Source organism: Diceros bicornis, chromosome 7 (assembly GCF_020826845.1).
Source record: "Diceros bicornis minor isolate mBicDic1 chromosome 7, mDicBic1.mat.cur, whole genome shotgun sequence".
Lineage (NCBI taxonomy): Eukaryota > Metazoa > Chordata > Mammalia > Perissodactyla > Rhinocerotidae > Diceros > Diceros bicornis.
Genome location: NC_080746.1, coordinates 521086 through 547568, shown reverse-complemented (window position 1 = coordinate 547568; position 26483 = coordinate 521086). Strand labels below are relative to the sequence as shown.

Here is a 26483-nt window from a genome sequence, read left to right as displayed (position 1 = left end):
ACTGACTGGATTACTCTGGTCTGAACTCAGATCACGTAGGGCTTGAATCGTTTAACAAATGAGCAATTAATGGCGGCTACACCACTGGGATCTCCTGATCAAACATCGCGGTCATACACCCTATTGTGGATATGGACTGTAGAATAGGACTGTGCTGTTTTCCCGAGGGTAATTTGTTCTGTTGATCAATATTTTGGATCAATAAGTGATAAAATATTTTGACTAGCTGGTCTAGATTTTAATCACTCAGAGGTTATTTTATTCTCTGAAGTCACCCCAACCAAAATTGTTAGTCCATTTAAGTTTTGTTATCGCTTGATTTGGCTTACCTTTGTTTTTTTTTAATTCATTGAAGCTCCATAGAGTCTTCTCGTCTTACTTTGTCATTCCCGCCTCTTCAGGGAAAGGTCAATTTCACTGATTAAAAGTAAGAGAGAGTAAAATCCTCGAGTGGCCGTTCATACAATTCCTCATTTAGACAACAAATGATGATGCTGCCTTTGCAGGGTCCAGTCACTGTGGCCTTTACACCATGTCACTGGGCAAGCGGTGCCTGTAACACCAGAAATGCCAGAGGAGATGCTTTTGGTAAACAGGTGGGGCCTGTGTTTGCCGAGTTTCTTTTACTTTTTTAAATCTTTCCTTGAATGCCTACTTGTGTTGGGTTAACAGTTAATGTAATAAATAATTGTTGGGTTGAATTTATTTTATTGTTAACTTTCGTTGATGATCTGTTCTAGGATTATACAAGGAGAAATAATTCTTGTTCCTCATAGTAACAGTAGTACTTTTATGAATTAATAGATTAATGCAGTATTAGATTAGGAGTTAGTTTCTGTGATTGAAATTAAGATAAGTATATTGTTGAACCTGAAGGCTTTCTTAATTGGTGGCTGAATTTAGGCCAACTAGGGTATTGTTTGTACTCCCTCTCTAAGGAAGGTTGTATCCTGTATCTAAAAGGCTGTACCTCTTTAGGGCTGGGTCTGGGGAAGGCAGGAGGCTGGACAAGTGTGGAGCTGGCTCTGGCCCAGAGGGATGAGCAAGAGACACAGGGCACCTCCTGCCACACACAGCCGCAGCAGACATCACCAATCAGTCACGACACGCTGGGCTGCAGAGCCCAGAGAGCCCCCCAGTCCTCAACAAGTTGCACATGGAAGCCACTCCCGGGCAGAGCAGGGGGCTGTGATGAAACCATTTGCCATCCCAGCTCCCCTAAAACGTGCTCCAGGCCTCCTCTCCCCACTTATTCCGCCAGCTCCTCACTGTCCTCGGGACTCAGGCCTTCAAGGCCTGCCAGTAGGCTGCTCCAGCACTTCTCCTTCCTTACCACCGCCTCCCCTCTCTGCTCCCACTCTAGTTCCAGGGCAAGTTACCTGTGGCTCCTGAGTGCTGCTCCTTGGCCTGGAAGGGCCTTCCTTCACCCCATCCACCTTGTGCACTCCTACTTACCATTCAAGACTCGACTCCAGTGATGCTGCCTCAGGAAGCCGTCCCTGACGCTCCATCTCCCCAGGCCTGCTCTGGGCCACCACTCTGCCTTCTATCCACGTCCATCACTGCCTGGAACCCTGCTGGGCCCCGTTCTCTGGTCTTCACGTGTACCCCAGCCCCTCAGGTGGGAAGGAAACTCTTAGGCTCAGAGCAATGGAGCAGATTCCTGGACTGTGGTGACACTGCCCACCTCAGGAGAGGTCATTCTTTGGGCCTTTTCCAGCTGTGGCCCATTGCAGCTCAGCTGGAGCCAGGACACAGGGAGGCTGGCTCTGGGCTCAGTAGATCACAAGGTCGGCCTAGGGAAAAGGCACAGGGGCCACACAGAGGGGCTCGGGACAAACTCCAAGTCAACGATACCCTTGCTAAGGGCAGCAGGGGCCAAAGGCAGCTGCACAGGCCACAGGAAGTGCTGGCGAGCTTTTCATCTGCTCAGAGAGTCCCAGGGCTGGATAGAAGGAACTCAGGATGCCCATCTGAGGTGGAGGTCACCTCGGGGGCACACAAGCAGAAGCTGCGGGTCCCACAGCAAGTGGAATCTGAAGAGGTGACCCTGAAACTCCTTGCGGCTCTAACATCTCCGAGTTGGAAGTCAGTCCCCTCAGTCACAGCCTCTAGCTGCCCCCTCAAAGGGCTGTGCCTCTCAAACACTGCTCCCAAGGCGAGAGGAGGCTGAGGGTGAAGGCAACCTCCTATCTGTGAGAACCGCTGTGATCACAGCCTCCCATGAGTGGCTAAGGTTGATGAGTAAGGGACAGAGGGACTGACCCACACGACTTCCCCTTGGATGCTGAACATGCTTGTGATTCACAGGGCCAATCAGTATCTGTCCTCCTCCTCCACTCCTCTCTCCCCAAAAGGACATGTCAGTGTTTACTATGACATCCACAGACACATCAAGGGCATCTGGGAAGATGTGTACATCTGGAGAGTCAGGAAATGTGAAAACCAGTAATATCTGCATCCATGTGTGCAGATACCGACATCTACATACGGCTGTCACATTCCTCCAGCAGCCCTGGAATACTCCACAATCATGCTGGCAGGTTTTGGCACAGAGTAGCCAAACCAATTGGTGGTGTCCCTATGTGCCACCACTGCTGGGGTCTACGTTGAGATTCGGGGGAGGCAGGGTGCCATGCCCCATCTCACAAAAGTCTGGCTGGTGTCCAGGAGGGTCTCACAGCCTTCGACAATCATGCCTTCCTTGGCTATGTTTTCCTGGATGCTCTCTGTCTCGTTTACTTCATTGTACGTTATCCTGTCGGGACAGAAAATGTCAGAGACAGGCTGCCCCCGTCTCTCAGGGAGAAGGGAATGCTGGGCCTCTGGCCAGACCTAGGAAGAAGGCCTGGCACCCAGGATTCTCAGGTGGAGCCTGTGGTCACAAAGGGGGACAGAGCATGCATATTGAACGCCCGCTCTGCCAGGCACTCTATGGGCATGATCTCACATCATCCTTCTGATAGCCCAAGGAGACAGGTGTTGGAAATGGAAATGGAGATTAATAGCTAGAAAGCAGGTCTGATTTAAAAGTCTGAACCACGTGGAACAGAGATGGCAAAACTGGGAAGACAGGAGTATAGGAAACCTTTCTTCATTACTCCGCCCCCCACACCACTACTGACCTTATCTCCATCCATAGAACTCCACCCACCCATCCTTCCTCAGGGTCTTTGCACTTACTGTCTCCACCTCTCCCCCAATGCACGTTATACAGTTGCTTTCTTAATGTTCAGGCTCTGGAATGGCTTAGTTTTGGAGCACCTGGCAATCCAGCTGGCTCACGGAAAGTCTGACTCCAGTAGGCTCCAGCATGTCTGGGGGGAGCAAGACACACCTTGCCCCTTAATGTGAGAATAAGGACAACTCTCCTATTTGTCCTGCTATGACTGTCGCAACACCCCTCCTCCAGGAGGTGGCGCCATTTAACTGCTTTTTAAAAATAGCATTGGTGGTGGGGCCGGCCCCGTGGCTTAGGGGTTAAGTATGCACGCTCCGCTACTGGTGGCCCAGGTTCGGATCCCGGGTGCGCACCGACACTCCACTTCTCTGGCCATACTGAGGCCACATCCCACATACAACAACTAGAAGGATGTGCAACTATGACATACAACTATCTACTGGGGCTTTGAGGGGAAAAAGGAGGAGGATTGGCAATAGATGTTAGCTCAGAGCCGGTCTTACTCAGCAAAAAAAAAAAAAAAGAGGATTGGCATGGATGTTAGCTCAGGGCTGATCTTCCTCACACACACACACACAAAAAAATAGCATTGGTGGGAAAAGAGGCCTGTGAGTTGCCAACTTTGCTAAGAGCCTTGGTGGGTTTTCAGGAGTCTTAGGAAGATAGTAATTTTGTGGGGAGAAGCATCTGGAGAAAGTACCCCACTTACTCCAAGAAAAGCACAAACCTCTTATTTGTCTGCTGATGTCTCAAATTCTACAACCACGACCAGATCACCAAGAGGGCTGCTTAATATGCATGGCTTCCAACGTTCTCTAGTAGACATTGTCCAGTTTAACCCTCCCAGCAATGAGAGATGACACTGGTCAAGCTGGATTGGTGATTAACGACCTCAGCGTGATGAGCAAATTACTGGGCCTCTCTGACCCTCAGTTTGCTCGGTCGGAGTGAGGATGGAAGAGAACGCATTTCACGTGCTGACCTCTGGCCCAGCACACAGCAGGCGCTTGAGTAAAGGGCCATGATCACTGTTGCTAGTATCACTGGTTGCAAAGGTGTTATTATTCAACTATTATTACCCGTTGTTTTCTGGTTATCAGACTGGGGCATGGAAAGGGGTCTCTTCCTTAGGAGCCTCAGTCCTTCCCTCCCAGCAATGCTCTTCTCAGCAGCCCAGGCCCTAGCCGTCTTCTGGAAGGGACGGGGCACAGGGAGGCACCTTTCAAGGATATGCTGCTAGTTCCCTGGATAGGGATTCATTTTTGGAAGTTAGCAAAGGTAAGCAGAACCATTTCTTTTGACAAGGGTGGGGATTTTGCTGAGGAGGGCTGTATTTGCTACAAACAAGGGGGCGATCCCAGAGTAGCAACACTAGTTTCACTGTTAGACAAGTGCCAGCTGCAGATGATCAGGACTCCTGCCAGCCCCGGCTGGGTTTTGTGCTGAGAGCCACACCGTCCACGCAGCTGGGGAGGAGTTCCAAGGGCCGCAGTCTGCCGGGGGAGCTGGAATTGACGACCTGGGTTACAGTAAGCCCAAGAGATGAGGTTCAGGAGAAAAAGCGGGACAAAGGCCAGAGGTAGGAGAGAGTCAGCCCCAGGGGAGGAGTGTTTCTGAGCACAGCCAGGGAGGGTTTGTTATCTGATGGCTTCCTGCCTGGCTGGGAGCTTTCCTCAGTCCCCCAAGGGAGGGAGAGAGGAGGATGAAAGGGCTGTTGTCAGGCCGATAGGAAAACCCTCTTCTGTGCCTCTAGGGCTGTGTTTGGGCCAGATGCAGGTGATCAGGTGATCAGATGAGTAGGCTTCGGGAAAGGGGATCAGGATCTTAGGATAAAGTCCTTGGCACCCATGTGCCTTCCTTGCAACGGCACGCACTGGGACAGGGCATCCCACAGGGATGAGGAGTCTCGTTGGAGTCCCAAGTCTTCTGCTTGAGGAAGGGTGCAGGATTTGGCTCCTTGGGGCACGAGAGGACTGGGGTCTCCACCCCACAATGCTTTTTGTTAGTCTGCAAACACACTCTGATTACATCTGCTCCCTGAATGAACCTTCACTCCATGGCCTGTGCCCTGCCCTAGTCCAGCCTGGTCCTCCCTCTGCCCAGCTGGGAGACGTGGCCCTACTGGCTGCCTTTTGCTGGACTCGGGAAGCCATTTAGGGCACTGAGTGGTTGGCAGAGCTGGGGACCGGACCTCACACGCTGCAGACCGACCTTCCTTTGCAGCTTCTGGCAGCCCATCATTGAGTATGAGGCTGCTCATCCTCTCTTAGACTCCATAAGGTGCAGACCCCAGGGCTTAGCTCTTGGTACGTACCTCGTTCCTGCCTAAACCTACTCCTTTGGTGATCTCACCAGTCTTGTGACTTTAAATATCATCTCTGAGTTGATGGCACCTGAATCGCTCACTCCCTTACACTTCAGACTCAAACACCCTCCTCCATCTTGTCCCCTCCACCACTGTTGTCCATCTCAAGCTCAACAAGCCCCCAGTCAAGCTCCAGTGAAGCAAGAAAGATTTCCCCTCCACACCTGCCCAGCCTGCCAGTTTTTCCATTTCGGTTAGCAGCAACTCCAACCTTCTGCTTGCTCAGCCAAAAACTCTCGAATCACTCTTGCCTCCCATCTTCTCTCTCCCCACATCTAATGCATCAGAAGCTCCTGTTGGTTCCATCTTCAAAACACACCCCGAATCTGAACCTCCTCCTCACCTCCACTGCCACCACCTGGTGCAGGCCACCGTCAACTGCTGCCTGGGCTGTTGTAGGCCCCTCCTCCCTGGTCCCTCTGCTTCTGCCCCGGCAGAAGAAGGTTTCCCCTGGGCTTTGGAGACTGAATGAGGGGCAGCAGAGGGGCCTTGACCAGAGGGCTGGGGCCTCTGGCACTGGACAAGTCATGGGCTTGTCCACACGTGACACTCCCTGCTGTGATGCAGCCTTGGGCACATGAAGGCCCGTCACCCAGGACCCCCTCTGGGGCTCCTATACCACAGGTTGTGAGACACTGACACTGGAGAACAGAGGAAGTTGGCAGAGTGCCTGCGAGTCCCTGGGCGGATCCCCACCTGGCAGGTGGACCCACGTGAGTGCCAGGGCCCTTCCTCGAACCCCATCTGTGTCAGGGACAGCACACCACCCACACCATCCCACCAACTGCCCCCTAGGCTTGAGCTGTGAACTCCTCAGATTGCTCCGGGGACCCTGCTTCCAGGTGGAACAGGCTGGGGGTGCCCCAACACCCACCTCTTCGGATCCTAACCTGAACATGAGATTTTAGCATCTGGGGCTCAGGAAACTCCCGCTGGGGAGCATCCTTAGCCCTGGCCTGTCCACTGGTGGGGGCACCCGGGAGCCGGGCTCACTCAGACAGCTCCCCCAGTTTAGCCCTGGCGTCCTCCAGTCTGTTGGCTCTATGTGCTAGTGAAAAGTGGGCCAGGAGTTTGTGCAGTGTCAGAATGTGCCTGGAATCTGCAGCAGGGAGAGGCAGGGAGACAGGGACAGAGGCAAGGATGGGGAAGCTCAGAGGGACAGGGAGACAGAGGCAAGGAGAGAGACAGTGATGAAGTAAGTCTGAGAGATAACAGCAACGTAGAGAGGGAGAGAGAGTGACCAAGTGGACAGAGAATGGTTCTCTCAGCTCCCAACTCTCCCATGAGCAGGGCTGAGGACGGACACCAACAACACTTCTGATCTCAGACTCTAATGTGGAGGCTCTTCCAGGGTCTTGTCTGGGGCAAGAGCCCAGCTCTTAAGGCTCTAAGCCAGCAGGAGAAAGGGCCTGGTGATGGGCTCAGGACCAGGAGCTCCCCCTCACCTTCCCACACTGCCTGCTCTGTGGAGCTGGACAGGCCTGCCATCTGCTGGGTCGGGGGCTGGCTCTAACCCCATTCTCCAGGCAGCCCAGAGCTGGGGCCTGTTAGGGCTTGGGCTCTCCCGGCTATGGCCGCAGGGTGCCCGGAGCTGTGGCTTGCTCCCAGCTGGGGCCCTCACTGCCATGGACCCCCAGAAGGCTCCCAAGGTATGTGCCCTCAAGGACAGGGCTAGGTGCCAGCTGGAACATGGGGTCAGTGAGGAAGATCTCCAGAACTCTCTCCTTGCAGTCAGTTTGGCCTCATAGTGCTTCAGTGGCTTGTCAAAGTCACTGTTCTGCTTGCAGTGGGCCAGGATCTGCAGGCTGCACTGGTGGCTGGAGACCAACTCCTGATAGAAATTGACCATGGGCAGCAGGATGTCTAATGGGTCTGCACGAGGAGTGGCTCCACAAGCCCTTGGTCACCCAGCCCCACCCACAGAGGTCAAGACCATGTTCAGAGCTCCCACCCAGAGACACCCTTGCCTTTGGGGATGACTCTGGCACCACTGCCCTATCCAGGGCCAGATAGGTGGCCCCAGGCATCAGGACCACATCAGAGTCACAGATCTTTATAGAGATGGGGCCCCATCTTGTCTGACACCTGTGTATTGGAAGGTCGGAGAGGGCTGTTGCAGGTGCTCTGGTGTGCCTTGCCGCCTGCAGGGTCTGAAAGCCACCCAGCTCCGGAGTTTTGGGGGTTCAGCTGAGGCCTCTGTGGTCACTGAATTGCAGCTCCACATCCCCCTCAGCCCTGGGTCCCCCAAGAGACCTCCCACCCAGAGTGCCCCACCAGTGACAGAAGTGACCCATCCAAGGTCAGAAGGTGAGTCAGTAGCTGGCCTGGAACCAGGTCTCCTGAGTCCTCCATTCCAGGGCTTCCCTCCACAAGACATGCCCTCCTGAGTCACGTCCCTTCAGCTGTCTGTCCATTTATCCACGTGTCCCTGTCCTTCCATGCCTCCCCAGGTTCAGCAACTTGGGTCTGCTGCTGGCCCGCTCTGTCTCAACCACTTGGAAACACAATACCCTGCCTTCCAGCCCCCGAAAGCCCAGCCATTCTCCCCAAACCTGCCCTTCAGTACTTGATTGGCAGGGATGGGTCCACTGAAACCTCTGCTTGTAAACTCCATTAAAGAAAAACATGCCTCCTTTGCAATAAACTCTAAGTGGGAGCTTACACAGGGCATTCGACTACCCAAGGGACGGCACCTTCAACCACGCAACTACAGGAAGTGCAGACCTCGTCTTTCTAGGGCCGCTTCCCATTGTGACCTTGGGAAAAAGCAGGGCTCTCTGACTTAGGGAAGTGAACAGCAAAATGTCACACTCAGTGTGGGAGAGGCACGATGCAGGGGTCCTGCTGTGCAGCCCTCGGGGCCGTCAGGGCGGTGCAGCCAGCTCGGAGAGCAGTGACGCAGGATGGAAGGAGTGGGAGCCTTGACCGTGTTTCTACCTTTTGTTTCAGTCATTCTACTTTTGGAAATCTGTCCCAAGGAGACACTTTCTCATATGAACATTTCAGATGCAGAGATGAGTGTTTCTAGTAACAAAAATTTGCAACAACTTTAAGAGCCAAGGATGGGAGATGGCTGCATGGATGATGGCATGCTCACAGGTACTGGAGCATCATACAGCCATCGAAAAGCATACTTTCAGCATGAGAAAACACTTGTGCTATAATGCTAAGTAAAAAAACAAACACATCAAGATTCAAATTCAGCATTCATATATGTGACGTTATGTAAATAAAGCAGGGGGAAAAAACCTAAGGTCTGTGCATAGAAAAAAATTTGAAGAAAACACAACAAAGTGTTTACAGTGGTTATCTTTGGAAAGGAGAACTATGGTTGATATAGCTTTTAACATTTTCTGCTTTTCTAGATTGTCAAATTTTCTCAAATGGGTTCATATATATAATTTTTAAAAGGGAAAAATAGATAAGGAACTAAAAATATATTGCTTCCTCCTAGAAAAACAGCTTTTGCCGACTTGTCTTTTCTCTTCTGCTCCCTCTGAGGGATTCTGTGTGTTTTTAAGGGGCCGCTGTTACACCCCGGGAGGATGGAAGTGCCGCCAGCCTGGAGGAGTGGGCCCTGGAGAGGGACTTCTCAGATGGATTTCAGTGTAGGTGGGTCTGGAGACCTCTGCCAGGGCTGCCTGCTCACCCAGGCCCCAGTGGGCCAGCTGGAGATGCAGGCCTTCAGGCCTTGGTAAAGATCTGGTGCAAACACCAGATGGCCTCACTGACAGAGCAGCCACAGGGTAAGCTCCGGCCATGGAGTTCCTGCCCCTCCAAGGCCTCGCCCAAGTCCAGCAGAGCTGAGGGAACTAGGAAGAGGGCAGGGGCTGCCACCACCGGTGGGACTCTAGCAGCCTTTCTCAAGTGACACCTTATGTGAAAACCCCATCAGCGGGATGGACTATGTAACTTGTGGCCCAGTGCAGAGAAAATATGCAAGACTCCTTAAAAAATGACAAAATTTCAAGATGGTGACAACAGAGCACTAAATCAAACAGATTTTTCTAAACATGGATCACACGCCCCAGAAGCTGGCAGAGGATGGCAGCTGCTCTTGCTGCCAGTCTTCCTGGCACCCTCAGTGTCCACCTGCTGCGGTGACCCCAAGGGATCTTAGAGGAACTCAGGGCTCTGGAGAAATCAGAGGAAATGCCACTGATGATGTGAAAAGAGCTAGGGCTTGAGACCCACGCAGAGCAGGCTCAAATCCACCTTATCCTGCTTCTCAGCTGTGGGACCTCCAGCAAGATGCCTAACATCTCTGAACCTCAGGTCTTCCCTGTAAAATATGAAGGTGAAATGATGTCACCCCTGTAAGTAATGGAACAATTTGAGGGCCTGGTACAGAGAAGTTGCTCCATAAATGCTAGCTCTCCACCACCCCCTTTTGGGGGGACAACTTAGAAAAGCAAAAACACCCAGATTCTTCCATGCACGTGCCCTGTCACCACCTAAAGAGCCCTGGGGATCATGCCTTCTAACTGGCAGCTTAGCACCAGGTTGAGTAATGGGCCTCTGAGCGCCCCTGGCAGCCACATTTGCTGTGGCTCCCCTCCCAGCATCCTCTTCCCCGCCCATGGTCCCCAGCCAGCCAGCTCCAGAACACAGCCCGAGCCTCCTCTCCCAGGATGAGCTGTAAGGATACCAGAGAGACTTCTGCTACTTCCTGCAGCCCCCTCCCCTCCCAGCTGTACCTCCTCTGTCCTTGTTCATCACCCTCAGCTCCTACCACCCTGGAGACTTGGAAACCACCCCAATGTGTCTGGGGTTTGAGCTGAACGACAGAGGGGAAGCCAAAGGGACTCTGTCATGCACCCCATTTGTAAACAGGAAAACAGGCCCAGAGAGAAAGAGTTAACCCCCCTGGGAGTCAGGGCAGCCCCAGCCTAGGAGCCTGTCCTCACATCCCTGCAGTGGTATCTGTCTTTCTCTGCCACATCAGATGCCCCTCCCTACTGCCATTCTCCACGTGTGCTCTCTGCTCCCTCCCTCTGTGATGACCCAGCACTTTGGCTGTTGGAGGCGCCTGGTGCTTTCCTCTTCTGTGAACTGTCATAGGGGGCTGTCTCCTCTCCTAGCAGTTTGTGCCCTGAGGGCAAACCCCCACCCTGGGGTCTCACTCTCTCAGTACAACAAGAGCAGGGGCGGAACGTGCTGAGTGGACACAGAGACACCCTTGAGCTGTGTGGCACACGTCCAAAGATAGTAGCTCAGGAAATCACAAACATGCCACAGAGCCAGCTCCCCTCCCTTTCCAGGGCATGTGGCTTTGTCCCCTCAAGGCCACTTGCTGAACCACAGGATGAATGGGCTCTGACAATTGAACGAATGGAGCACTTTGAAAGCAAAATGGTACAGTTACCCACTGTCCACTTCCGGGTTGCTAAAACTACCCCAACCTGTGCTTGAAGAGCGGCTGAAAATATCTAATGGAGAAATATTCAGTGCCAATGCAGGCTTTTCTATTTTTTCCATTCTCTGAGAACCTTGGCACATGAAATAATGGCTGTTCTTGGATCTGAATTCTAAAGAGCTAAGGGACTCACACACAGGCTCACGGAGAGCTCAGAAACATGTGGATGCCCAGTTAGCACCCTCACTGCCCTGATGTCATCACCCCCATGCCAGTCTGCTCTCTTTGCCAGTTCTGGGATTTGCACGTGGTATGCTTTTCTCTTTAGGATTGTGGGGTATGTGTGTGGGTAAATGTAGTTTGTATGTAAAACTGATGGCGCTCTTCTCAGAGGCATCTACAGGACACCTACTCCCCAGGGACCAGAGCAAAAACCAGACGCAGTCAGGTGAGACGCTCTGCTTCCTGCACAGGCAACACCGGCGGTCTGGGAGTCTGATTTAAGGATTGTGCTGGGTGGGCAAAGCTCTGGAGAGCTGTGAGCCTGGGGACCCTGCAGAAGCCTTGGGCTACGGCCCACCCCTACTAGGAGCCAATGTCAGGATGGTAGCAGGAACCTCTGAGCTCACAGAGCCAGCCTTTCCCTTATCCTGCTGGTCCCTTCTGAGGATGCATTTGTTTTGGATCCAGGTTGGCTTGGCTGACATCCAAGACCTGCTCAGTTGACCCTTGTCAACAATGACAATGGACAGTTGGGAATTTGGCTTATTATCCCAACCCGCCAGCTAGAGTCTAGCTCTGGCTACCCAACCTGGCTCAATGTCTGGCGTCTCAGCTGAGCCCTGCCCACTTGCCACCCCACAGTCTAGCCTTCTTGGCCCATCAGAGGTAAACCCTCATTTGCCACATCCCTTGGCTGCACTACTCGTTGGCTCCTGCCCCACTACAGTGCCCTCTCTGGAGACAGTGTCTTTAATCCAGAATGCATTTAGTCAGTGCAGTCATTGATGGAGGAATTAGTCTATGTTTTCTCTCTTTTGTTAGCAGTCAAGGTTTTGCTAAAGATCTCTGTACTTCTTGTTTTTCAAACAGCTGCCACACAACTCAGTTCTCTCTCCTTCCTTCTCCATTCCCTCTGGCCTCTTCCAAGCCTAAGAGATGCCCATCTCTGTCTCCCTTTGTGCCAATGCTGTCAGCATGTCCTGATGGAGTTCGTGTGGTGGGCACCATGCTGGGCATGGGTGAGACACAGCCAGAGGGGGATAAGTCAGATCCCTTCACTGGAGGAGCTTCCAGCCTAAGAAAGGGGTCAGAAACCCACAGAGGTAACTTATACTCCAACAAGGTGAGGCCAGAACAGAGGGGTGCCCCTACTGCAGTGGGAGGGTCTCACCATGGAATCCACAAGCGCTACCCAGAGGTTTTGAAGGACAAAACAGGAGCCCAATTGGTCTGGCCCCGTGGTGTGGCAGTTAAGTGCATGAGCTCCGCTGCTAGTGGCCCAGGATCCAAACTGATGCACCGCTTGTCAGGCTATGCTGTGGTTGTGTCCCATATAAAAGTGGAGGAAAATGGGCACAGATATTATCCCAGGGCCAGTCTTCCTCAGCAAAAAGTGGAGGACTGGCATGGATGTTAGCTCAGGGCTGATCTTCCTCACAAAAAATAAAAAAAAGGAACTCAACATGTGTGCTAGAATATAGAAGGAATTGGAGCAGAGGGGCTGATGTGAACAAAGATGCAGAGTACAACAGGGTGTTGAGTGCAGGGCAGCAGGGGTGGGGATGGCAGGAGGAACATGGGAAACAAGACTCAAGGCATAGAGTGGGCCCTGCAGAGGGGCTGCCTGGGGAGGGGTCAAAGTGGCCCTCTCTATGTCAAAGTTGGTTTGTAAACCTGATCCCAAGGCTACAGTTGTACGTTAAACTCTGAACTAAAGATCTCTGCAGTTTCTTGCAGAGTCAGCCTTCCAGGATTCTGAGTGCTCCCAAGCCAGGAGAATACCACGACCATCTCTAAACTCCTACCCTGCCCTTTAGGGCTGCCTGAGCCATTCCAACTTACTTCCAATCATAAATGGGAGAAAAATAGCTATTAAAACAATGAAATGGTGCCAAACTGAGGATTCTAGAGGAGGGGAGGATTCTTCGCAGAAGAGGATGCTCCCTTTGTTTTAGATGGTCCTTGGAGCTTCTTGGTTACAAAAGATGAAGCCCAAGATGGCTGTTTAGATGGGAGAGAAGAGACTGAGCAGAGCTGGATAGTTTTGCTTAATAACTTTGCTTTTGTTTGGTGTGATCTCCCGTTACCTCTAGGGAGAGTTGGCTGCTGGTGGGGGCTCTGGGTGTAGAGGGTATAGAGGGACTAGAGACAGGGCAGTGTCCTCGATGTCTGACCTGTGCACAGCCTGCTAAGAAGGGCCTAATGCCTGGTTTAAGGCTCTGCTGTTGTTGCCTTGAAATTCTTAAGAGCCCTGCATTTTCAATTTGCACTGGGCCCAGCAAAGTGTTTAGCTGATCCTGAAAAAATATGTAGACAAGGGTATATTGGTAAAGGATTAACTACCAGCTCTCTGAAAGAAAAACTCTGACTTGTAGCACTGGCCAATTTCCATGCTGTAAACATTCCTACCTTGGCCCATTTTAAGCTACCAAAGAGTGAATAACAAGCTTGCAAGATTCTTGAAAATTTCACAACCGACTTGCAAGTTGGTGTGAGCCAGCTCCAGCACATCACTGGATGTAAGGCGAGGGTCTTGGCAGATAAAGGGATTATGAACACCCCCACCACCACCAAAATGGCAGTTGGGAGAGTGTGGAGAGAGGCCACCGTGTGGAGAGGAGGTCAGCAAGAAATCCCTGTAGCAGGAAAGGCTGAGTGACAGGAGGGCAAGGATGTCTTCTATTTAGCTTTCAGCTGTTTTCTGTTTCAGTACTGGAAACCCCCTCGACTGTATCTAAGCCTTTCAGAAATTCTGGTCCATACTTGGCTGGTGTTGGGGGCTTGGGGAGTGAAGGAGGAGCCAGTTGGGTGTCATTAGAGCTTTCCTGGATACTCTGGTTCTCCTCCTGGGTCAGGGCAGGACTGTACTGCCCAGGGCCCTGAAGTCGGATGTGGTCATGTGACTCGCTGTGTCCAATAAAACGTGAGCAGAGTTGTCAGGCATCATTTGCCACGTTGCTTCCCCTGCCCTGGGACTGGTGAATTTCCTGATGGTGGGACCCCTGTCAGCCTGTGTCCCTGACTCTGAGTGTGAATGTTGTGGAGCAGAACACACAATGGACACACAGTGTGAGAGAGAAAGCATTCTTTGTTGTTTTAAGCCTCTGAGACTTGGGGGCTGTTTGTAATTGCAGCAGAATCTAGCTCCACCTGACGGACACATGGAGCGACCACAAGGGGGCAAGGAGCAGTCAAGACTGAGTGGAGACTGGCACTGTGAGAAGTGATACAAGAAGCCAGGAGAGCAGAATTGGAAGCCAGATGTGGCCAGGAAAATGGAAGACCCTGAGAATCCTCAGGAATACGTGGGATTGGGCTTGAGGATGTTTTCTGGCTATCAGGTGGACCCTGAGAGCTTGAGGCCAGCCAGGTGACACAGTCGTTCCTGAATATGCACCTTTTATATGGCCCATCTCCCCAGCAAGGAAGGAATAAAGTGTGTGGCAGGCACAGGTCAAGGATCTACAGCCAGGAGACCCAAGGTTGAGCCTGGGTTCCAGCGCTGGAAGTGACCTTGGAGTGACCTTGGATAAGTCCTTTCCTCTTCTGTGGACCTCGCAGTTCTCAGATCCCTCCCAGCTCTGATGTTCTATGACCCTCTGTCTTTGTCACGGGCATCACTCATCACTTACTTGGCTCCTCAGCACCTCCTGCCTACCTGATGGCCTACTTCCTGGGAAATGGGCTCTGTTTCACCTTCCTGGAGCCCCTCCAGAGCACACAGGTGCCCTTGCTCTGCAAGGTGTGTGTGTCTGTGTGTGTGTGTGTGAGAGTGAGAGAGAGTGAGGGGGTGAGAGAGAGAGAAAGACTACAGCCAGAAAGGTTTACCAAGCTGATCTTGCAAAGTCTTACTTAGGGGCCGGCCGCATGGCTTAGAGGTTAAGTGCACCCGCTCCGCTACTGGCGGCCTGAGTTCGGATCCCGGGCGCGCACTGACGCACTGTTCGTCCGGCCATGCTGAGGCGGCGTCCCACATACGACAACTAGAAGGATGTGCAACTGTGATATACACTTATTTACTGGGGCTTTAGGGAGAAAAAGGAGGACTGGCAATATATGTTAGCTCAGGGCTGGTCTTCCTCAGCAAAAAGAGGAAGATTGGCATGAATGTTAGCTCAGGGCTGATCTTCCTCACACACACACAAAAAAAGTCTCACTTAAAAAATTGTTTTCCCTAGAGAGTAATGTACTCAGTTGGAAACGTTGCTCCAAATTCCCATTACAAAGGCCTCTGCTGCCACGCTGACACACACACACTTTCACCAAAACTGACCAGTTTTGTGCCCCCAGCACCAGAGAGGGCCCTGCCCTTTGCACCCACCCCTTCTCTTGCCTACCAAACACCGAAAACTTTCAAGGCCATATGCGACTTGAACCCATACCTTCTTTGGCCATAAAATGACTTGTTTTCTACCTGGGTTCACACTGCAAGCTCTATTATGGTGCCAGTCACACTCTACCACAATCAGACTTTAAGGCTAGAAGCTTCCATCTCTTTACTGCCTCCCACAGAACTTGATGTCCATTCATTCATCAAGTCCTTACAGAGTACCTACTATGTGCGAGGCAGAAGGGACAGAGTGATAAAGGACACCCCTGCCCACCAGACCAGGTGAGGGACAGACACCTGTGGAGCCGGCTCTGCCATGGCATGTTGAGGGTGGGAAAGCTGTGGCAGCAGGGGTCATGGAGCACATTCTGGGATGAGAGTCCCCAGGAGGTGCCAGTCGAGCTTGGTAGGATTCCACCAGGCAGAGAAGCGTGGGAGTGGCAGGGGCACTCCAAACAGAAACCCCAGCATATGCAAAGGCCAAGATGTGCACAGCTCATGACCAGAGAGCACTGGCTGGAGCCCCAAGTGATGAGGGAAGAGGAGTTTGGGGAAGAGGATGGGGAAGTGGTCAGCTGATCTTAGGCAGTTAGTGAACGAGTGAGTGAGTGAATGACACCCTTGATCATGAAGCCACTAACCTGGTACTGGTCCTTAGACCTATTTCTTTGTCCCTAGCAAGGACTCAGCTTGGTTTCAGGGATATGTGTAGGGCTAGGATAGATCTCAGAATGAACCAGATGGTTTAGACACGGGACAAGCCCCCATCCCAGGACCCACTAGTAGTGTGGCAAGACTGGCAAGTAGACATGCAGACCTGGATTCTAGTCCTGGCTCTGCCACCTCCCAGCTGTGTGAGCTTGGGCAGGTGCCTTGAGTTCTCTGAGCCTGCTTCCTCATTCCATCCTATGAGGGTGGTTATGGCTACTGACAAATAAAGCATCTCTGACAGTGCCTGCTGCAGTGTAGAGGAGGTGTGTGGAATCTGAAACTTTTGTTCAAGCTCAAGTTTCAAGCTGATGTGACCATTAGTTTAGGGCTTGGCAGCGGCACCATAAGGTGGAATTGGAAATTTCAGATCGTTGAACATTCCAGGCAGAGCTGGCTTCAAGGGTGTGTGATGGAGTCCTATGCTCAGAAGGCCCCATGCTTGGGGTTTCAAGTTCTGCAGTTGCAACCTTGAAGTTATTACTTCTCTTTGAATTTGTTTTCATGAGAAACATCTGATGGAACAATGGAGCACACCTCAGGGGCTTGGAGCCTCAGCCCTCATGTGTTGCTGCCTCCTGCTGCCTCCCTGGGATGGTTTCTCAGCTGCTCGCTTCCCACACGCCGGCACCAGGAAGACTCACATTCCAGAGTGAGTCACCCTCCACCCTCTGAAGGGGCCTTGGGGCAGGTGTAGACAGGACGGGTGCAGTGCACACCCGATGGTGTCTCAGAGCGGGGCAAGGAGACAATGCCTGGTCACTAGGTGGGTGACTCAGCAGGGACATCTTGCCCAACCCTCATCTAGGTACCAAGTGTATCATGGTACAGAGTTGTGAGGAGGTTGGAGGTTGATATTGGGGGAGTCTCCTGTCTGCCATGGGTGGGTTGATGGTCTGTGAGAAGGGGAGATCGACTTCCCCGACTCCACCCAGGGCCTTGCATTTTTCCCTTGCGTCAGGCCCTACAAATCATGCAGCCAACCCTGGTTAGAATCTATTTCCATTTTTCCATCCTCAGCTCAGAGTCCACGGTCCTTATGTGATGTGGCCAAATTGCTCTGAGCATCTGGTGCGCACTGGTGAGATGAGGGGGGAGAGGCAATCACATCATTCGGCGCTGGGGTAGACAACTGGTGAGGGGCGTCTAAGGGACAGAGAGCCAGCACCTCCCAAGCTTTAATGTAAATGGCAATCGACTGGGATGTTGTGAAAGTGCAGATTCTGATTCCGGAGGTCTGGGCAGGGCCTGAGATTCTGCATCTATAACATGCTCTTTCTTCATGGAAAACAATTTGAGTAGTGAAGTTCTAGAAGGCTTAACCTGGGAACAGCGTGGCCTCCAGACCGATGCCCGGCGAGCCCCTGTAGGAGCTCTTATGACAGGCAGAGGGAACGACTGCTTAGAACTGAGCCAGCAGCCCACACTATGATGACTTACCAGGAACTCTGTGTCCCCGGACACTTCAGCTGATAATGTGGGAATGCTTAGTCAATGTGGTCATCAGCGGAGTAACTAAAAACTCACCCATAAATAACCTCACTCAATCCTCACAACCTTGTCAGGCAAGTATAAAAAGGCTGCTTTATAGATGAAGAAATGGAGGCACACAGGATGGGGGGATGTACTCTAGGTTGCAACTGTCAAGTGGCAGAGGTAGGATCTGAACTCAGATCTGACTAAGGCCCTTCCCACTCTGCCAGCATCACTAACTTTAAGTTTGGAGGCTGGCCTAGCTGTGACTGGAAGCTGGTCCCCCTGCCCGTCAAGTGCCCCCTGGTGCTCCCTGCAGGAGCCCAGAGTGTGAGGTGTTGGCCCTGTGCCTTGGGCCCCCTGGCCAGCCTCCTCTGCACCCCTAGCCAGCAGTCACCTCTGCCTTCAGTCACTCGATATTGATCTCCCCATCCTCGATCTGCTGCCGTAGCTGCTTGGCCACTGTCTTCTTGTCTCCACGATCAGCAGCAGGTGCAGGTACTTCTGCATCAGCGTTTCACGCTCCCTGGCCAGGGTCTGGTAGCTGTGGACAGACATAAGTGGCAAGACACTGTCTTCTTGTCCCCCAGAGATCCAAGCAGAAATAGGGCTCCCCCACTGACTGCAATTAGAAGATCCTGACTCCCAGACATGGTGAACAGGGCCTTGACCTGGCTGCAGTGTTGTTATCGACTGCTCTGGCCCCTTCTCCAACTCCTGTCTCACACTCTGACCTCTGGTTCCTCTAACTGATCCTGTTCTCTCCCCTCCCCCTCCAATCCACCCCCTGGGCCTTTGTACAGGCTCACTCTCTTGTTAAGGGTAATGCATCCGGTGACTTTAAGTTAAAGTCAATGCTCAAATTGAACAACAAAGCCTGGATGACAGCACATCTGTTTACAACATGGTTCACTGAATATTTTGAGTCCACTGTTGAGACCTACCACTCAGAGAAAGAGATTCCTTTCAAAATATGACTGCTCACTGGCAAGTGCTGTTGTTCCCATGGAGAGACTGATGCTGGTGTGTGCCCCCCTCCACACACGCACCGAAGTTAGGAAAAGTCTTATGACTCACATAATAGAGGTCTCCGAGGAGAGCAGGGCCAGAATCTCAAGCAGCTCTGAAATGGCTTGAGAGAGCAAGGAAAGGAGCCTGGCCTGGTCTTTTATTGTGGTTGGAGGTTTTAAAGAAAAATTATTTAATGACACTTGTCAAAGTCGGTAAGGCATATTTTATTCAGAACCACTGTGATACGCAGAGACCACCGTGATGGGATTCGCAGCGGGGGAGAAATGAGATTGGGCTCGACTCTGAATGCAGCATGGGCAAGTGGGAATTCATGGCCAGGCAGCATGGTGGGGGTCAGGGGATGGAAAATTAGTAAGAGAAAAAAAAAGTGTGGGGTTTCTGGCTAACCTGACCTAACAGGATTCTTGCCAAAGAGAGGCCAGAGTGATCAGACACCACCTGAGGGATGGTGGAGGAGGAGGAGGAGCCTGAGCAGATCTCGATGGTGATCAGACATACGGGTGGGTGTTCTGGTTAAACTGAATTAGCAAGGTTCTTGCTAAAACTGGATTTTACAAGGAAGTGCACAGACAGGCCTACAAGAAGGTTCAGGAGCCTGACTAAAGTTTGGTCAAAGCAAGAAATTTTTGCCAGGGCTGAGACCAGGGTAAGAGTTCTGTGTACAGACAGGGATTGTGTGGTTGCATCCGAAGCGAATGCCAGATAAGGGAGACTCTAAACTTGTTCCTCAGCTTGTCCAGGTGTGGAAACGAGGGGAAGAGGGAGAGGAGAGGCGTAAGCTGTCAGCACACATCGAAAATTGTGGAGAACAAACATGCGTACAAAAATATGCATTCACAATGGCTTGTTTTTATAGAAAGAAACACCAACAGGAAACTCAAGAATGATCAAAACTATGTACTGGGGGTGGCTGGAGTAACAGCGCTGGAGGGGACCCAGAAATGTTGGTAGTGACTCCTCTGAAGTTAGACTTTTCTATTTTACAGATTTATCTAATATAAACAGAAATTTACACATACCATGTTTTCCCATTTCACAGTCTTTCTTTAATTTTAACTTCTGTACATAGGAAACCATTCTAAGATTTAATTCCTTTAGCACACTAACGGTTACAAAAGAGTAACCATAGGAAATGAAATTTTCATATCTCTCACTAACTACAAGGACAAGCTGCATCCTAGTTTGTCCTCCACTGTGTCTCACACAGGCAGGATTTTCAGGAGTCAGTGGCATATTATAATGCAAGAGGGGTTTGGGTTTAGCTCCTTAAACATAGTAGGATTAGTTTGATTAGTTTTCTCCACATCAATTAAAATAAAAATTCCACTACTTTAGCTTTTTAAATCTCAATGTACTCTAGGGACATGCACACGCAAACAATGATGTAAAAACGAAAAACACACCTGAAAACTTCAACACATTCATTTCACACCTTGAGATTCTCTTGCATAAAAAGAACAAAAATTCTCTTTAGTTCCACAATTTTCTTGCCTTATTGACATTATATCTCTCCATCAATTCACATTTTTCAGCCCAAGAAACTCAAAATGTTATTTCTCATACAGGAAATAAAATTACAAAGAGCTAAGGGAAACCAGAAACATAGGGCTGCACTGTTCAATCGATACAGGAATCCAAAGCAAAGAAACACAAATATTGGGAGCAGCACAGATAAGCAGCCTGCTTCCCACAGGACAGAAGGAAAGCCACATGCAGAAAGTTAAACACATTCTAAAATCTGGTGGAGACAGAAGCCCTGGAGTGGGTCAGTTCATGGTGCAGGAGGGTGGGGACACATGAGCAGCCACAGGAATGCACTCTGGGAGCTCACACACCCTCCTCTGCCTGGGGAGGAAGAGAAGGGCTCCTTCTCTCAGCTTCCACTCTCACAAGTGAGGAGACTCTTGACAGGATGCAGTTTAAGGTTGTGACTCAAATGAACCCTAAATTCATAAACCCTAATCCAGACACAGAACTCCTGACATTCACAGACTTTCTCAATGTGCACAAATTACCCTATGCAGGCACCTACTCTGTGGGTGCAAAACTCCACCCCGTGTGTAGACATAGGCCCAAGGAGAGCACAGGGACAACCTCAGGAATGGCAGCAACTCCCTCCCCCTGTGCAGGTGCCTTCCCAGCTTTCCAGGGCTCTGTAGCTTCTCTCAGCAGAAAAGCTCCTTCTGTGGTAGATATGAGCAGAGAGGACATGCAGGAAGAACGTGTGGGCCTCAAGTACTTCCCTGTGCAGGTTCAAGGGGGGCTTAGCTTAGAGACCCTGACCCCAGGCCTCTGCTCCCAGTCACGTTGCCTTCGGCTACAGTGATCTTGTAAATGGCACAACCCAGTGCTTGAAGAATCCAGCAAATTCACACAAACCTACACTTTAATGGAAAGGAGGGAAGAAAGTTGTAAAGCATTTTTCTAGTTCAACAAGAAAAGCCACATGTATTTATTACTTTCAGAAAATAATGTAAATTAACTGTTGTTTCCATGGCAAAACACTGTTTTATAAACAGTTAAATCATACTTAACACTTGCTGATCAAGTGTAAGCCCTGGAATTCCAGTTGAAAACACTGCATCCCAAAGAAAAGAACAGACCTCAGAATATGACTACCCACGCTCAGGGGATGCAGAAAGGGAAACAAGAATTTTTAACTCATTCAATGTAATATTAAAATCTTTAATTTTTTCTGAAGTTTACCTATTTCTTGCCTCTTTGGAAATATTTTATACTGCTTTTCAAGCCCACTGATTACATAAACTTTAACTTTTGACAACCTGAGGCTCAACTAAGTGAGTAAATCTTTTCAAGGTGACAAACCCAAGGAGGAGCAGTGCTGACAGGCCAGAACACCCAAGAAAGTTTGCACAGAGGAACCTCCACTCCAAGACCTTCCCGTAGGATGTCTGTGCCAGGAGAGAGCCTGGGAGGGGCACAGGGACTTCATACGACAGATTCCAGGTGGCCATTCTCTGCTCTCCTCTCGTGGAAAAGAGCCACAGACAAACTATAAATCTCACAGTCAACTCAGCCAAAAGCAAACTCCCAACAGCTCCCCACCAAGCAGCACAGCCCCCAGTCTCCCAGATGAGTTTCTTATTTCTTAGCTCAGGCCATAAACTCAGCACTGACTTCAACTCCCCCCTCCCCAGCCCTCACCATTTCCCATCTGTACACAGTACTACTGTCTCAATCTCCAAACACACCCAGAATTCAACCTCCTCTCTCCACCCTGACCTAAGCCTCCAAGGCCTCTTGCCTGGCTTCTTGGAACAGCCTCCTAACTGGTCTCCTTGCCTCTGCCCTGGCCCTTCTGTAGTATATTCTCAACAGAACAGCCAGATCAAGTCTGCTAACCTTTTGTCCAGCCATGTTACTCCTTCTCTCAAAACCTTCCAAATGGTCACCATCTCATTCAGAATAAACGTCCAAGTCCTCACTATGACCAACAAGACCCCATGATTGGGCCCAAGCCACCACTCTGCCTTCAGCTCCTGCTGCCCTCACCGGCTGTGCCCTGGCCACACTGGCCTCCTTACTGCTCCCAGAGCAGGCCACTTGCCCTTCCTCCTACACTGCTTTTGGGCCTTGTTCAAAACCTACCTCTGCAGTGAGACGTTTCCTGGCCCTCCTGGCTACAACACCATCTCTCTCCAGCCTGGCACACATCACTCTCCCACAGGAGTCACACCATTGGTGTCACATCTAGACCGTCACCCAGGGCACGCTTTTTGTGTTTTGTTCACTTTTCTGGCCCCAGGGTCTAGAACAATGTGTGACACAAACCTTGCACTCAATAAGAAATGTAGCTTAACGAATGGATGACTGTAAAAACAACAAGGAACTGCCTAACACTTGGGCAAGGAAGGCCAAATCTGTAAGAACACCAGGGGCCAGGGGAGGCTGGTCCATTAATCAGCCCTAAAAGGACGCACAGCATCATGTTAGAAAGAAAACTCTCCACCACATCCTACAAATACCATACATCTTTTTAGCAGCATCAACAGAGCCCTTCAAATGTAAACACCTTTTCTACTTTGAAGCAGCCTTCAGTGTCCCATTACCGCTCATCATATGCCTACCGCTAACTTTAACATGATAATTTCAGATCTAATGTAATATGACTGACATTAAACTGTGTTTTCTACCTTACCCAAGTCTCTCTTGGGAATGATTGTAGGTATGTAAGCAGTAATAACCTGAGAACAGATGGAGAAGTAAATAATTCTATTCCTTCCCCCACCCTGTGCCCCCAGCAAACAGTACAACACTGTCTGATTCTTTGTTTTTTTTAAACAAACTTCACCAGAAATACATCTGTTGAACATGCTCCTTTGGAAGTCAGGGCTACTGTTTCCTTCAGACACCTAACGCATTTAAGTGTCCAGATGCCACAAACTATTGAAATATTGCTCACGTGTCTACCGTATAGTTCCCAAACTGAGATTTCAGTAAACTTACGTTGCAGCTGCCAGGAAAAGAAAAAGGAAGCAAAAACAATGCCATCCACGATGACAAGTGGAATTAAACCAAATGAAAGTTTTCCTTTACAGATGCAGGGATACTTGAAAGCAAATCACTCCTCACAAGTAGTGAGGGAACTAAAATTGCTGTGGGAAGAAAAAGAGAGCCTGTGTACAAATGCTTTCAAGGCAACTTGCAAAATTCCAAATTATCATGCCAGCAAAGATTAATGAACTGTCTCTGGAGCAGAAGCGTGCTGGCGATGGTGGTCAGGGCAGGCCACTCCAAGATACACCACTCTGGTATGCGGATTATTTTGAGCTGAAGACAATAAAGAGTCAGGAGACTCAGGAAGAACATTTGCTTTTCCCCTCCAAAACTGCCTAAAGAATTTAACATAGAAGACCTGTTTCAGGAAGGAGCCAATATCATATGATGGCTGTAATATAATGTAAAATAGATGTTACAATAGGATTGGCACCAACAAGCCCATTTTATCAAAATTTCTGTCTCTTCCTGGCCACATTCTCTATAGCTTGCCCTCAAAAGAGTTGTCAGACAAACATTTGTATTTCCATTTCCATGTGAATTGTCTTCTTCCCTGTGAAATCCCAAACCACTACCCCTCCAACACCTTCCACGCCTTTAGCTACAGTACAATACTTAAGCAAGCAGCTTAGACAGAATGACGAGCTGCTCATTTCCGAGTTTCTCAAATGTATACATGTTATTAAACTTGGTATTATTTTCTCCTGCTAACCTGTCTTTTAATCATTTGGGCAGCCATAAGATCTTTAAGGGAAAGGGCAGAGGAGGAGTCTCCCTCCTGCCCAACATTAGCATTGACCAAAGCACCAATACCTCACCCCTGCTCCTCCAACACATTGTATTAGGACCCCAAGAAGTTAAGGCCCAACGAGATGGATTGTTTCTCTTTCTCATCACAGAAAAAGAAGTTGGAATGATCTATCAGTCAACAAAAACATGCATGTGTTGTGAGCATTGGAATATGTCCCTCCCCTCCAGCCTACATCATAACTACAGAGGAGTTAGCGACCTTCCACTTCTTAAGTCCTGGTGGGGAAGGAAAAAGCCTCCCAAGAACCATTGCCCCAAACCCACCCAGTGCCCCCCCTCCCCTCCCTGACGCCCTGCTGCCCTTCCCGCCCCAGCAGCCATGGGCTTGTCAGGCCAGCACCGGAGCACCAAGGCTGGATGGAAAGAGCGTCCAGACCCACAGGGACCTGGTTGTCAGATGCACCGGTCTCACTATGGGAGCTGTCCCCACCTGCTCTGCCTGAAGACCCACTCCCCACAACGGCCCTGCCCCAAACTGCACCAGCCAGTCCCAGCTGCTAAGGGCCCAGGCGAGCACAGTCTTCCATGCCGACCGGTGCAGGTGCACTTACCCGCGTCCCTCTCCCCGCTGCCCAGGAGAATGAGGACAATGTGATGCTCAGCCGCTGAGGCCAATCCAGGTGAGCAACGTGGGTGGGGACAGAAGTGCGGATGGAAGTGTGTCAGTCGCCATCTTGGCGTCCGGCGGGGCCCCTCTTGGAGGGCCGGCCACATTCTCCCACCCCCTCGGTCTGGGTCATTTGCTATGAATACCGCAGCAGTGACCCATCAGGGCAGCGGAACAGACGCGTTTTGGCAGTGCTCCCCCAGGGTGGGTGCATCAGGCAGCAGTTTGCCTAGGCCCACAGACGTGGCCATCTTGCTTTACGGAGGACAGATGGGCACACGCCGCCATCTTGCCATCCTTTGGGGCCTGGGGACCAGCTCCCACTTGCTGCACAGTGTCGCTTTGAGCCCTACTCTTGTGGCAGTCCCACTGTGGGACAGAGAGGAGGGGGCCGGAGCTTGGCAGCATGACAGCCTGAGGCCCGGGATGGTGATCACTGCATTGCCACGAACTGCTCCTACCACTGGGCAACGAGGAGAAACAGCCATCTCCTTCCACAGGTAACCAGCTGCTGCCGCCCAGTCAGCCCCCCTGGTGTTCCAGCCCAAGGCAGGCAGCACTCTGTGCTTGGGGCCTTGGGGCCGGTCCAGCGGGTGAATGAGCACCAGGCGCTATGTGGCCTTGGTCTGCGCCACTGTCTCTGCTCCAGGCACCTCGGGCCACCGCGGCCATCCTATGGCTACTGGGGTCCACCTTATGGCCTCCACCACCTTGTCACCCCCACCCCCTGGCCACTCTGCTCTCCACTGATTCAGGCTGGGGCCAACAATGTCAAGAAACAGGGTATTCTGGAAACACTCTTTCTTAGGTCACTATCTTCTTTCATTTGCCGTGACTTTTCTGCTTTTTTGATGGCAGGGAGCCTGCCTTGATCTCTGCGATCAGGAATGTGGCTGAGCAGATGCAGCTTCTACCTCCAAATGGACACGCCTCTCAGATGCTCTGTTGCTAGAAGGGTCCTGGCAGTGCAGGGAAAGGTGGCTCTGCACTGGAGGTGAGTCCTGGAGAGGCGTCTGACTCTGCAGACTCTGCATGTGACAGCATCCTGGGTGGAGGAGGTTGCGGCCCACTCCTCACTGGGAGGCTTACCCTGGGGACTCAGGGAAGGGGCTCCTCTCTTCACTTCTTCTTTGGGATCCCACAGCGGGATGAGGGGTTTGCCTTCCCCTTGGCCTGGCTCCCTTCATGAGGGCTTCTGGAATTCAGCCAGTTGAGTGAGTCCTTTCCTGCGAACTCTGCAATGGAGGTCTCAGAACAGTGCACTGAAGATATTCTACTTTGAAAACCTCCTGGCAGATCCTTTTGTTTCATGTTGCAGGTTGTTATTGAATTTTTCAAGACCTGAATGCCACTTATTGTCTTTAGTCTTATTCAAAGTTCACAGTGGTTTTTTTAAGTCGGAAGTTGTTACAATCTATCCAAAGAACTAGTAATGTGAGCTTGTTTCAAAGGTTAGAAAACATGCTTTCTTGACAGTTTCCTTCAGAGTCTGTGTCCCAAAAGATTTGTTACTGTTTTTGAGAATGAGGCAAAGCACTGCAGAGAAGGTTGCTCTTGGCATGTGTCATTGTTTAACATGGTCTGGGGGCAAAGGAGGTGGGGGTCCTTTGGTAACTCGTCACAAAGCATTGAGAAATGTTAGAAGGTCAGGTTGCTTGGAACTCCCTGAGGACCTAGTATCCACCTGGTCTGGTCCACAGTGGCCTCATGGGGGTTAGATGAACTCAGGAGGAGAAGAAAGCCTCGAGAGAGACCCCCTACGTTCCCATGTGCATAGTTTTCTCTAAATAGAGATTTTACCTTAATGAGGAGAAAAGATTATGAAGTGTCTTGGTCAGTACATTTCAGGGGCTGGTTGCTTGGTACAGGAAGCAGCTTTCC

The 26483-nt window shown here is 50.8% G+C and overlaps 1 long non-coding RNA gene across 5 annotated transcripts in view; it reads left to right on the top strand.

Moving 5' to 3' along the window:
- Positions 1-26483, top strand: part of LOC131408221 (uncharacterized) — a 178659-nt gene that overhangs the window by 151034 nt on the left and 1142 nt on the right. Inside the window, exons 1-4 of one of the 5 annotated variants that reach the window (XR_009220714.1) lie at positions 8523-8645; positions 24085-24214; positions 24313-24615; positions 25461-25596. This is a non-coding gene — a long non-coding RNA (uncharacterized LOC131408221). Of the gene's footprint in view, positions 1-8522; positions 8646-24029; positions 24215-24294; positions 24616-25067; positions 25196-25460; positions 25597-26483 lie in introns of those variants that run through there. The other 4 variants (XR_009220713.1, XR_009220715.1, XR_009220712.1 and 1 more) reach the window with 4 other exon arrangements.